Source organism: Sceloporus occidentalis, unplaced genomic scaffold (genome assembly GCF_023333645.1).
Source record: "Sceloporus occidentalis isolate IW3139 unplaced genomic scaffold, rSceOcc1.0.p SCAF_11, whole genome shotgun sequence".
Taxonomy (NCBI): domain Eukaryota; kingdom Metazoa; phylum Chordata; class Lepidosauria; order Squamata; family Phrynosomatidae; genus Sceloporus; species Sceloporus occidentalis.
The window spans coordinates 15298736-15311951 of NW_028316991.1; positions in this window are offsets into that span (position 1 = coordinate 15298736).

Here is a 13216-nt window from a genome sequence, read left to right on the forward strand (position 1 = left end):
TTTCTTTTTCCATTAATGCCTATTTGCTGTAGTCCATCAATGCCTATTTTCCGTAGACTGTGATGTAACTTTAATTTACTAGAGCTATGAGTATAAGGTGACTAAAGGTAAGAAAAGTCTTATCATCATTGCAACCAACAAAATGAACACATCAACAGGAGGATTATGGTGGTTGCTATGTTGATAAAACAACATTTTAAACGTTGTGCCAGAATCACTTTTTAATATGTAACCCCCAGTTGTAAGTTGGCACATTTTGGCCTGAGTGGCAAGCAAAGCTCCTTTCCTACTCTCACACATGCTTTTACACTCATACTCTCTCTTTCACGTTGCAGGGTGATGTAACGCAACTTTTGCATGACCTCTGCTGCGCTCTCGGCTCCTCTAGTGGCCCGGCCCAAGTCGGCTCTGTTTGAAGAATTGTGATTGGCCAAGGGGCATTTGTCGTCCTTCCCTTTGGGGCAAGCCCAACCCCGACGACTTGCTTCGCTTTTATGAAATAATGAATGTTGGATTGGCTTCTCTCAATTGAGTAAACTTTTGTGCTACCTCATTATTCCTGAAGTGATCTATATATGTATTAAATTCAACAGATTTCCAAAAATAAGTAACAGAAAACCAAAAAAGTTGAAGGCACAAAAACAATGATTTCAACATAAGGGTAACAAATCAATCCTTAATGTAAGTCCTTGCATTAGTAAAAGGAAATAACAAATTTAGGAGAACAGTGATTTTGTTTTTATAATTATTTAGGCACATTTTAGCCCAGTCTCCTTCTACTCTGGAAGAAACGTTCCACCAAGCCACTTTGCTCCATCTTTTTAGGAAGGAAGGCATAGTAGGCTGGTAAAATAAAAAAAAAGGCATTTGTTGGATACTGCAAACAAATAAGAACTTAAGACAAAGGTCTCAATTTGGGGCTGTCTCACAAAATCATACACAACTAGTGGTCATCCCAACATTGCAAGAGGGACAGTGATTCTAGAGTGTGTGGTTAAAGGCATGATTAGGGACATGGCTTCATGAAGACTTTTTACAACATCTTTTGTTTCTCTTTATATTATTGGGAGGGATATCAAGAGAAAAGACAGGGGCAGAGGCAATTGGGTCCAAAAGAGGCACTGTTATGAATATAAATTAAGAAAAGTAGCTAAATCATTCTCTTAAGTGACCTCCCTTATTGCAGGGCTAGTTAGAGTGGGCTTCAAACAGGTTTGAGCCCAACAACTGGTTGAGCCAACACATGCTGTGCCCTCTCCTTCTCCTCTATACAAGAACTTTCCTGTATGCGAGAAGCAAGTTAAGCCCAAGATCGGGATCCATCATTTTGTGCCTGGCTTCCTTGCCTATATATATATATATATATATATTCCCTACAAGTAGCCTGACACAGAGGGACCCATTTGATGCTAAGCACTGGGTAATAAATGCATTGGATCTGGTAAATCTAATTTAAGACACATTTGGGAGAAACAACTTCGCTTAATTACGAGGAAATGTAAAACTGAGGGAATCATACTTCCCTTAATCTTTCTATATTGCCGGATTGTATGTCATGTCAACTCCTAAAGTTAAGTAAAACAATTTGCAGCCTGATTTCACAAACTTGACTTGAATGTGTTTCTTTGATGTTAAATGTTAATGTGTGTTCAAATGCCAGCCAAAATGTGACAGTATAAAATTCAATGAATGCATTTAAATAAATAAAACCAGACATACTCATTATAGAAAAAGAATTATTGCACTCAGCTACTAACCTTTCTCGTAAGTACGCATATATGTGTGTTTTTGAAATAAAATAGTTACCCTTGCTGGATCAATACACCTTTTTGAATGTATGTGCTTAAACGCATCTATGTTTTAACTTTTAAAAAATGGTTTAACCAAATTGAGAATCACATTTAAATGAAAAATACAATAGTCCAAACTTGCTCAGATGGTACAAATTCCCACTATTTGCACCACTGTACATTGCTTACAAAAACCTTTGGATTAAATATGGCTTGGAACACAAGCCATCTAGCTGCAAGTTGATTATAATAGACATTGCTTCCCCAAGACATTGGGCTGCCTGGGTCCAAGCATGAAATTCTGCCACCCATAAACACCAAACTCACGCTCTCTTACACACTCACTCAGTGGCAAAATCAGCCAGACCATGGAGGCAGAGGGTAGTTGTAGCTTATCCATAAGTTAAGTGCTTTATTTATTTCTATATTTTTTAAAAATGCATGTTTATAAGGATTTTTGGTGAGGATGTGTAGGACATTATGCGTTCCCTTATGCTGTCCCTTATGCTGTCCCTTTAAGCCATCACCAATTATTTAACTCCCGGCGTGATACTGAAATATATTTTGCAGTTGACTTCTATAGAAACTAGTATTGTACTTTGTAATGGGACATATTGTGTTATCTGCATGATATATGAATCCTACTACCTATGTAAATAAATATAGTTCATATGTGCATTTTTTTGTTTGAGAGAGTTCAAAGATTATGGATATACATGGAATGTGTATTGCTTATTACTCTAGAGGGGAATCCGCTACAAAATATTTCAGAGCAGTCTGACCCAACTAAACACAAAAAAGTTGGAGTCATGTGATGTTGTGTAGATATAACAGCAGCTACCCCAACGTTAGATATCAATGAATATCGTTCAAGCGTAAAGAGAAGGTAAAGGGGATAATCATCAATAGGATATATATATATCATATGTGGGGCGATCACATGACCTTTTTACCTATTTTAGGGGCATTTAAATTTCAAGAGAGAAGTCGCAAATCACCAGAACTTTTTAAAGGTCAGATGTATGGACACCTTTAATGAAAGCTAGATGGTAAGCCTGGTGGCTACACGTCCATGGTTTACACTGGACCTATGACTTCAGTCAAACTAGCCGCAAATACACTGTTTCTTTTAGAGTTTTAGAGCAATATCTTAGTTACCCCTGCTTCATCCTATTTCTTTTTTGCATTTTTTTTTTAAATACGAGCTTCCAATCCTCCAAAGAATGTGAGAAACATAAGCTGAAAGGACTGTTCTGGTCAATGGCATGCAGCTAAGTGTTAGCCAGTACTGTGTCACACCCCAGTATTGCATTTCTTGTAGGCAATGTGTTATATACCTAGTGGCTTAATCATGGAAATTGTTTCAGATTATAATATTTAAATGGTTTCATAATAATTGTTTGGATCTGAATCAAATAGCACTCACTGGCCAAATCCATTTATTATTTAATAGCAACCTTGGAGTTTTTCCACTTGCATGAGATCATTGTGCTTGGTAAAGAAATGACCGTATAATAATGGGAAGTCAAGAGATGGAGAGAAAAAAGAAGGGTGAGGCCACAGGAGCCGAATTATAGGTGGAATAATAATGGCCACTCTGAGTACTACAACTCCCATCATGCCTGGCCCAAGACATTGTGCTGCCGAGGACCAAGAATGAAATGCCCCCCCCATGGGCAGCCCGACCTCTCATTGCCCGGAACCATCAGTGCACGAGCCAAAACTATACGGATAAATGGCTACGGGCTGCTGCACAGGAGAAAGCCAATTGGGAGGCCAGAGTAATGCCTTCTGTGCATGTGACTTGTGTATGCATCAGAAGGGAGGGGCCATGCAAATACATGAAACAGGAGGCAGGCACTTGTAGCTATTGCCATAGTAGCAGCCTGAAAGGGGGGGCTTTATGCTCTATATTGGGCTCTGTGTAACCCAGTGCCACTCCTCACTAAGTGATGCCAGGGTCCAATGGAGCCCAATCTGAACCAGGCCTATTAGTCTTGTGTATGCTACAAGAAGGCCATGAATCCATGCACACTGGAAAATACTGTTTCAAAGCATCTATCTGAAACTTAAATATTGGAGTCTCCATCCATCTATACGGCCATATATTGCTTATTTGGCTAAGTATTTAACCACTAAATACACTCTTCCCCTCCTTCCAGTTGTTTTTACTTGTGTGTTATTTGCATTAAAACTGTTTTTTTGTGTTGTGTAGCATTTTCTACTTTTGATGACCCGTAGCAATAGATCGTGAGGATATGGGGAAGATCTTGTCTTTTCTCTTTTCCATTTTTTTATATTTTATTTTACTTTATTGTTTATGCATGTATGTGTTTTATTAATTTTTTTGGCATATTACCTATAATAGGGTTTTCTACAGTTTTTTCAGTTTTATTTCATTATCTAGGTAACTTTTGATATATATGTATAACATAAATGTCATGTTACCGGGCCGAAACAGTGTTTTTTTACATTTAACAAAATTTCATAATATGGATGAAGGTGTTCAACACCATCTGTAGCAGGGACCAAATAAGCCTGGTTTTGCTGAGATAAGAATTATATTAGCTATTTCATGAAGGCATAAGCAATACAGTTTGTTGCAAAGGGGATAAAGCAACTATTGGGAGAGTAATATAAGGGCAATGATGAGAAACAGGCAATCACATAATGAAAGATTCCAGCAGACAATACGTTTAATGCTTAGTTAAAATCAATTCACAAAGCATTTCACACTTAAGCACCGTGCTGTATGAGTTTATGGGACATAAAGTGAATATTTATGGATCCTGGAGATTGAGAATAAAATGCACGAAGAGCCAGCTTTTTAATGGGATTCTGTAAAATGCAAAAACCCTTTTCTTAAAATACTAAAACTCTACAGTTCCACTGGGAGAAATTTTGTTATATGTTCATAATCACAGAAAGGGTGGTCTGGTATGAGGCTTACAGTTTTAATGAGAAACACAGGTGGACTAGGTTACATATTCTAAAGAAGGTTTTTTTTTTTTTTTTTTTTTTTTTTTTTTTTTTTTAACTCCAATCATTCAAATCCATATGGGTTTCTGGCTTATTTTAAGAAAAGCTTTAGATTCCTGTGGACACACGAACAACTACAGAGACCTTTCCTTTTCCCTAGGTATATGACTTTTGAGGTTTAGGTTATTTAAACATATTGACCTCATAGGTAGACATTAAATCCAAACCGTATTTTTTACATTTAATCTATTATGAGGCACTTTGGTGTAAATTTTTCACATATGAACAGTAATAAGCAGAGAGGAAGAAATGCTCATTTTGTAAAATACGCATCTCTTTCATGTTAAATATAGCAGTCACAAAGAGGACATGTGTCTAAGTTCACATAACATTTTGATATTTTTAGATGGACCTACTTTTTTAGTTGGTCATTAGCAGTTTGTAGACGTCATTGTCATCATAAAGTCCTCTCTTTTGTAACCAGGTAGTTCTTGCTTTCCTCAAGGATAGGGAAATAAACACGGAAATGATAACAAAATGTTAAGAATACAATGTATAAAAGTAAATTTTCCTAAGGGGAAACACAGAGATCAAGAAAAACCTTTATTGATTTGCCGTTACCCTTCTAAAAATGTTTGACATATAATAAGTACGTCTGCCAGCTTATTCCATTTACTTTCAATAAGTGTTATATTTAGGGAAAGTGCACCTAGTCTACTTACATGTGCAGCTTGTTCTTCTTAATCTGAATTTCTAGATTTGCCTGGTACTGCCAGACATGACACAAAATTCTGTAGTTTTTTTGTTCAATGCTGTTAATTCTAAGACGTAGGTGCTTGTACTGCTCATTCTGACTCTTTCAGTAATGTGTGTGCTTCTTGTTAACTTGCACCCAAGACTTAGCCTCCTCTAAGTTCATCATTGGACCTTATGCTACCTTTACCTTACATGCGCACTGAGTTACTAATGGGATCAGGGGCTACTACATGAAGCTGCTGTATGTGTCTTACTTGCAGTTCTATATATCACCACCAGAGTTACAAGGACCTCAGTTCCTTTTATATGTTTTTTATGCATTCAATAGATTTTCTGTAAATATGTTTTGGACAGGACTGGTGCACTGTGCGCGTGTTTCCTGCTAAATGTATTTTGAGTTGCTTTAATGGGCCACTTGGCTGATTACTCACTTTCTTACATCACAGATATGTGTATGTGTTTTGGATATGTTTCTTGACTTGGATAAGATCTGGTGAGATGTGCTGGCTCTCCGGATCTACAGGTTTCAAGCATATAGCAAATATTCTGCAACATATATTTCCTATATGCTTTTTTATCTTTCTCCCGGGATTCTCCACTTAATCAGAAATGGATTGTCTGCAAATGGTGTATATTGGCATATAATTATGCATTTCAGTATTAGAATACCAGGAGAAACGTGTATGTCTAACCAACGAAAATCTATGTAATTTAACTGAATCCTTGAGGGATTTGACTCACATCTGTGACCTATTCACCTGCTGCTTGATAATTCTTAACAAAAAGTACAATAACCCATCATGAAAACTTTGCAAGTAAATGAGAATTAATATTTATTGCCATATCGTATATATAAAATTAACAAAGAAGACTAATGTATTATAACATAATTAAGACTGTTATTCTGTTAGAACAAAGCAAAATAGTGTTAAAAAAAATATGCATAGGATACTGTATCTTCAAAATCAAGGAAATGTCAGCTTGATTTCAAAGTGGCGTTGTTTCAGGAGAACGAAAACCAAAATTGCCCAAAACTGATAAGTTGTTGAAAAGTGAACCAGGGAAATAGTGTTTGTCCAAAAGCTAGTGCACATTAAAGAAGGCTGTGTAAATTGTGGTTAGAAGGATTGTGTGTTAGAATTAACCCCTAAAAGGGTTTTTTTGTTCTAACATGACAAATAATCAGATGAACCAGGTGGATGATCAGTGGATAACTTTATGAAAGTTCAGATCTTTTTTAATCAAAAAGTAGTTGATTAAGCTAGCATTGTGTGTGACACTTGTGGCATTTTGCCCACCTACTTGTGCACCTTCAGTTAACCTAAGTAGGCTTTCCATACCATGATTGATTCAATAGATGCCAGCCTAAGCTGGATACTAAGCCCACATTGAACAATACTGGCCTATATCAGCAAGCATGCATTCCTCATATGCCCCATATACAGTGGGACTCATATTTACATTGGTTTAGGTTCCAGGAAAAGATGATGTAAGCTGAAATGAAATTATGTCCTACTATTACACAGAATAAAACTATACAAATATTCCTGGAGCGATGTTCCTGAGCTCACCTATGTTTTTGGCCCATTCGTTTTCAGGCAACAACTTCGTTCCCCATCAATTCGGTTCGGCTGAAAATTCTAGGGCATTTTTTATGCAGGAACGAAATTTGTTGCCCGGTGCCCACATTCACTGTTACTCACTCTCTCATGCTCTCTAAATGTTTCCCTACGTTATCTGTTGACCACTTACGCATCTTCCCAATCTTGGGAAAGGATGTCATTGAAAGTGCCATAATTTTAACCTAATGACTAATAGCTTTGTACGAATTGCTGAATTTACCAAAATTCAGTAAATATGCAATTCCTGCGAATCCGAATGCCCAAGGCTAACATGTTGGAAGTCTATGATGTAACCCAAGATCAGGTCTAAAATGGAAATATGATTGTGGACAATCAGTGTACATCTTTTTAGAACGCAGTAATTTGATTCTTGATATTTGCTGTATATCCAAATACCCCAATAATTACTAAGATCAGATTCCGTATCATAAGAACTGTAAATGTTATACTCAACCAAAAAAAAGAGCACCATTTAATAAATCTCAAGAAGAAGCTGTTCTAGATTTTGAAAGTGTTGTGGTTTGTTAGTTTCTTTAAGTGATAGATCTGTCATTCTTCCTATATCCTATATTTTACAGTTTAGTAGAGGAAAATAAACAAACGTAGTAATGTTTACATTTTACAATATGCAATATATATATTAGAAATCCACTGCATATTTGTATTATGGGAGCAGTCAACTTAACTTCCTTTTTTTAGGATCTGCATGATTATTGCTTCCCATTAAGGTGTTGCTTCCATATTGTTAAGTTGCTTTTGTGTATTTGTTTGAAAGGTTGGACAAGGATAAATAAGATAACCATCAGTACAGAAGATAAATTCGATATGGCCATGTCGCAACCTTTTGCCATAAATATCATGATGTAAAATTGCACCTTAAGTATATCCAAAACAATTGTACTGACCAAAAATATAAGCTATAGGTTGTTTTGACAACTGAGTTGAGTCGAGAATTAAATTATGTATATATTTCATTTTCACACCTGTCTGGTATTCGAAGAGTTAATGTCATGCTCCCAAAGGTAACTGCTTCCTTAGTGCCACAAGTATTTAATTTATTGCTTACAAACCTGAGCCAATCAAAATGAAATCTGATCTTTCCATAAACAATAGGCTTCAATAAGGGTATAAATCCATTAGTGGGTCTTACTGCCAAAAATATGCAAAATGTGAGCAAGATCTCTCTTGACATAAGGATTCCTTTACACACAGCATATGAATGTATTATATTTTACCAACTTAGTCATGCTTTGATTAAAAAAAAAAAACTAAAAACTTTTATTTTCAATGTATTTTTCTAACAAAGTGCAATCTGGGAGTATTTAAAAAAAGTAAATATTTAAAATGTATAATGAGCCATGGTATTCCCTTTACATTTTGAAATGAAGTCCTTTATTTGTTATAAAGCAGACTAGCTCACGGCATGTGTTGAGTTGTGGGAGACTTCCAATCCAACATGTTATCCTGTGCATAACATAAAGAGTGGTATATAATTTCATGTATAACTACACTTGGAATGTAAGTAAGGACTATGTGGCTGACATTTCAGCGCTTAAGAAGTACTCAAATGCTTCATGTTTGAACCTTCTTACATTTGAGTCTTTTTCGTAGAAAGATTTGATTTCACAGCAAACTTGCCAAAAGTGATTTCAAATAATTACAACAATCATCTTAAATATTTTATCCAAGGGTGACTAAACACATAAGGTTCATTCTTGTTAATACATTTTCTGAAGAGGAAAATGTTCAAAATGATCCTTATCTTAATAATGTCCTTGTATTCTAAACACTGACTTGGACTTGATAAATATACATAAGCATGTCTTATAGTGATGTCCTCTCTCTGATCCTTTAACCGATTGGAGGATCAGGGAGAGAACATCATCGGGTGCGCAACCATATTGCCCTCGGTTCAAGTTAGGGCAAAATGACGGCACTTTTTTGAATTTTGTTCCCACATTAAAAACGTCTCCGAATTTTCAGCCGAATGGAGTGGGCAAGGAGCAGAATTTGTTACAAGAAAACGCGTCCGGTGATGTTCTCTCCCTGATTCTCCAATCGGTTAAAGGATCAGGGAGAGGCCATCACCGTAAGTGCCACTATATTGACCAGAGTTCAAATTAGGGCAAAATTACGGCACTTACGAATTTTGTTCCAAAATTAAAAATGCCCCCCAAATTTTCAGCCGTTTTTTTGTGATGTCCACTCCCTTGATTGGAGGATCAGGGAGAGGACATCACCGCAAGCACCCACAAGGACATCAGTTCCCACCAGGTTATGTACGTGGAGAAAGAAGATAGCAGAATGAAAAGAGAAGAGAGAAGATAAAAGATACAAGATAAGGAAGAAGACACAGAAACGAAAGATAGGGAAACATTCAGAGAGCATGAGAGAGTGAACAAGAATGAGATGTCATGATCTCTCCCTCGGTGTCGGGTGCTCGCGGGCAGAGGACCGCTCGCAAGCAGCCGTTACCAGGGGTGACGGGTGTCTCCCTCGATGCGGGCGGTCAGGTCCCCGATCGCCAGCATCAAGGTTTTAAGGCGGCATCTGGGGAAATTGCTGCTGTCCGGCATCACTTTTATGACGGTCTTTCGGAGAGATTGAAAGATGAACTTTCTACTAGAGATCAACCTAATGATTTGGAGGACTTTATATCTTTGGCCTTACAATTAGATAACAGGATCAGAGAAAGACGATCCCAAAAGGCCAAAAATTTTGAACAAGTGTTTTACCGTTCTCCTTCGTATGTCCCACCCTCTGGAAATGCCACTTTAAATACCTCAGTGGAAGAACCCTTTGCAACTAGGAGCCGCCAAACTTACTCCGGCAGAGAAGACCCGGCGTAGAACTGAGGGGCTCTGTTTGTACTGTGGACTGAGGGGCCACTTCGTTCGTTCGTGTAGAAAGAGACCAGAAAACGTCCGCACCCAGTTCAAGTAAAGGAGCATTGTCTGGGTGAAGCTACTTGTGCTCCTTCTAAAGACTGTTTGCTTGTTCCTGTGTTCTTAGAATGGAATAATATAAAAATTTCCACTTCAGCCATGATTGACTCTGGGGCCGCTGGCTCCTTTATTGACCAAGCTTTTGCTCGTCTTCACAAGATTCCGCTCCTCCAGGTGACTCCTCCTATTGCTATTACGGCTATTGATGGCAGGCCTCTACCCCTCATTCCTGAACTATTCGATAGACTGAGGGGTTCCGTCGTTTTCACGAAACTAGACCTAAGAGGCAAACTTGATTCGGATACGCTGTGATGCCATTTGGGCTCTGCAATGCTCCGGTGGTCTTTCAAGAATTTATTAATGACGTTTTCAGAGACATTTCGTTACAATTCGTCATTGTCTATTTGGATGATATATTGATTCACTCTCCTGATTTGCCCTCCCATTGCAATCATGTTCGCATTGTGCTGCAGCGGTTACATCAAAATCGTTTGTACACTAAATTGGAGAAATGCGTTTTCGAGGTCCCTAAAGTGTCATTTTTGGGCTACATCATATCGAACTCTGATTTTGAAATGGATCCACAAAGGCTCTCGGCCATTTCTGAGTGGCCTCAGCCGCAGGCCTTGAAACCACTCCAAAGATTTTTAGGATTTGCCAATTACTACAGAAAGTTCATTCATAACTTCTCTACAATTGTCGCGCCGCTCACCTGTATGACTAAGAAAAGGGCCGACTGTCGTATTTGGTCTGAAGAGGCGATCCAAGCATTTTCTATGTTGAAACAAGCATTTGCTTCTGCGCCAGTTTTGAGACATCCTGATGTTATGAAACCGTTTGTGATAGAAGTTAATGCCTCTGAAGTGGGGGTCAGAGCTGTATTATCTCAAAGAAAGAAATTTACTGATAAACTTTATCCCTGTGCATACTTTTCTAAGAAGTTCTCTACGGCTGAATATCCTTATGATGTTGGGAATCGAGAACTTTTGGGCATTATCATGTCCATTCAGGAATGGAGACACCTACTTGAGGGTGCCAGGAACCCTATTACAATTCTAACGGATCACAAGAACTTGGAATATTTGAGTAGAGCTAAACGACTCAACCCTCGGCAAGCCAGATGGTCACTTTTTCTCTCCAGATTCCAATTTATAATTTCTTTACGCCCTGGTTCTAAGAACATTAAAGCGGATGCTCTTTCTAGGCAATTTGATACTGTTTCTAATTCCAAACAGACTTCTGAACCCATCCTGGCTCCTTCTCAGATCGTCGCTTCCATCACTACTCAGGTGGCATCGCTGTTAGTTTCTCGCATTCTTCAGCTGCAGTCCAAAGCTCCGGTTCACAGTAGATGGCCAGCGAATACCTTATTTGTTCCCGCTGCCAATAGGGAAGAAGTGCTGAGTTGGGCCCACTCGTCTTTGCCTTCGGGACACCCTTGTGCACGACGTACTAAAGAAATGATTGGATGTCAGTTTTGGTGGCCTACCATGGATAAGGACTGTAAGGAGTTTGTAGCTGTCTGTATTCCTTGCACCACTGCTAAAAGTACCCATTCCAAACCTATGGGGTTACTCCAACCTTTGCCTGTTCCGTCACGCCCATGGAGTCACCTGGCAATGGATTTTATTGTGGAGCTGCCACAGGGGCGTACCTAGAGTATTTGGCACCCGGGGCGGATCCTGTAAGTGGCACCCCCCCCCAAATGTAAAGACATCTACAAAATTATGTTAAGAATATTTATTGCACCAATTTGTAAACTGTATGTCAACTGTAAAAAACAAGAAATCTGAAAAAATAAATGAATAACTTATAAGTAAAATAAATACGTTTAAATAACATTTACCGAACATATAACAGTGCTTTCTTTAATAACCCTCCAGCGTCCACATTGCCCACATAGAACCTGACCAGCACCCAAATTACACACACATAGGACGTGCCATCTCTGCCCCCAAACAGCCCAGCATGAGTCAGCATTGTTCCCAAACAGCCGAGTGTACGCCATCTTTGTCCCATGAACACGCTACCTGTGCCATCTTTGTCCCATAAACAGCCTGCTTATACCATCTTTGCCTTTTTGACAAATCAACTATACACCTATGATTAACACAAACACTTTTACAGTGACTCACTAATTCACTTTCATTCACACAATTCATTCACACAAGCATTTATTCTTTCACACAAGTTATTTACACATATTCATTGATGCATTCTCACAAATTAATTAATTCTCTCACTCATTCACACAATTCATCCACACATTAATCCATTCATTTTCGCTCTCTCATTCTGACTCTTTATTTCAATATTCTTGCTACCCTCCTTTCCCTATCTACCCCTTCTCACTCCCTTCTCCCTATCTACCCCCTATCCCCCCGTCTCACTCCCTTCTCCCTATCTACCCCCTCCTAACTATCTACCCTCTCCCCCCTTTGAAGTTCAATTACCTTTCAGGAGTCCTGCGGTGGGGGTGCAAGGCTCTGCCACTGTATGGAACAGTATAGAGTGATGGGAGTTATGATGTACTTTAGAGCATAATTATATAATGAAAAAGACATTGGAAATGGTACAGCATATCACCCATCACTCTCACACATTTACCAATCCACACTTACCAATCCATACTAACCAATCCAGATTCCACACATACCAATCCACACATACCAATCCACAGATTCCACACATACCAATCCATAGATTCCACACATACCAATCCACAGATTCCACACATACCAATCCACACTTACAATCCACACTTACAATCCACATTTACCAATCCACAGATTCCACGCATACCAATCCACGCATACCAATCCACACATACCAATCCACAGATTCCACACATACCAATCCACACATACCAATCCACATATTCCACACATACCAATCCACACATACCAATCCACAGATTCCACACATACCAATCCACTCTCACTGTCACTCTCACTGAATGATTTCCTACCTTTCCTCTTTCCTTCTTACAGCAGTCAGCTCCTTTTCTTCCTCTTCGCCCCTCTTCTTCTGTCTTCTTCCGGTTCAGAGGGCACGGACGGCGGTGGGCGCGGCTTCAGTGTTGTGCGCCGGGATCTGACAAAAAACCCCGGCGCACAGCAGCAGT